Source organism: Clinocottus analis, unplaced genomic scaffold (assembly GCF_023055335.1).
Source record: "Clinocottus analis isolate CAN_PGR_092001 unplaced genomic scaffold, fCliAna1.0.p SCAF_7, whole genome shotgun sequence".
Classification (NCBI taxonomy): Eukaryota; Metazoa; Chordata; class Actinopteri; order Perciformes; family Cottidae; genus Clinocottus; species Clinocottus analis.
Genome location: NW_027176229.1, coordinates 3228302 through 3230000, shown reverse-complemented (window position 1 = coordinate 3230000; position 1699 = coordinate 3228302).

Here is a 1699-nt window from a genome sequence, read left to right as displayed (position 1 = left end):
CCGCGTGACCCTGAACCCCGCAGGACACGCAAACCGCTTCGCCATGGGAGGCCAAGTCCCCATCCACTTAAACTGTGCCGAACACAGAGACCTGTGGTCCCAAAGCTTTGCTTCCCACAGGGATGTGAAGTCTGATAGGAATCTCTACCAACTGACGTCTACCAAGTATAAATTCCCCAAATTCCACCATTGGCTTTAAGAAAGATCCTTTTTTTTCTTCACTTGATCAATGAATACGTGATCATGTTTAAATGAATCTTCCATATGACAAACTTCACAAGTCAACACTAACATCAGGTGCTTGAATATAGAAAATATGGACTAACTAATAACTTTCAGCATATTTCGCTGCTATACATTACCGCATATGTTTCAGTGACCCTCTCCTTCAAACTGTGTCTCCCTGGTTCCCCCTGAAGAGTCCATTTTGGATGTGTAATTTCTGCTTGTTGCATGCAAAGTGTCTTTTCAAAATAAGGAAAGTACCATGTGAGCAAAAGTACCGTGTTAACAGGAATGGTACAGATTCCCCTTGTTGCATCCAGTCAAAACAAACAGATTTTTTGGGTTTTACTGAACAACAAAAGGACTTGATTGGGTCAAGGAACACATTGCGGGTTGTGTTAGAATAAGCACGTTTGTTGTGTGAAAGCCACGAAGGAACTTTCATTGTGTGTTGTCTGGTTGGTCCAAAGGTACCGTCATCAATACACAATGAAAGTTCCTTCATGGTTGTGATTCCAAGCACCAGATTTCCTTTAGAAAACCTCTAAACCTCTTTCCGCAGCAGGCGCAGTCCTGGTCCTGGTTCTCCTGTTCCTTCCTTTCCCTCTTAAAAAACTGCTACTCATAAATCGCAATTTCATAAACCTTCTAAGCAATAAAGATACAATCTTCACAAGCCCTAAAAGAAGTGCAATGGTGTAGGAGTGAATTGTACTTGCAGCCTCACGACAGCTTACACATGTCCTAATTAGTTGGTTGGCAGTTATTACATTTGGAATTAAAGAGTGCTGCTATCAGATCTGCCAATACACACTTTGGGTCTTGGAATGTTGATCAGAAGAAAAAAAGTGGCATTTTTGCCGCCCTCGTGACTTACATTGAAATCACATACAAAAAGTAAATCCAATGAACTGAAAGTGACCATCTGTAGAACTCATTCCAGCCACTCGGCAGTCAGAAACTGTCCGCTCCATCAGAGTTATTTGGGTGAACTCCTTAAAGTAAGGCTTGTCCAGGAACTGACCGACATGCTGATGTCGAGCCGTTCAGCGGACCAGCCATTCAGCTAATGGCTCTCGGGCTCCTTGAGGACCCACGTTATTCATTTGTCTCCCTGGAAAGGACTGACCCTGAAAGTGCTGAGCGAGCTGAACGCCAAAGCGAACGTGACTGACTGAAGGCGTCCCGTAATGGAGATATATATATATATGTATATATAACAAGTGTAAGGGAGGGCAAAGATGGAGTCCGGCCAATCACGAAGGTTGTACCATGCAGACGACGAACCCACCTCCCCCAACCCCCAGCGGGCGGCAGTAGCTCAGGGGGATGAGTGGTCGTCCCGTAACCTCAAGGTAGCTGGTGAGATCCCTGGTCTCCCCGTAGGTCACATGTTGAAGTGCGCGCCTCACGGGGCAGCCCACTGCTCCTTAATCAAGGATGGGTCAAATGCAGGGACAATTTCCCCAAGGAG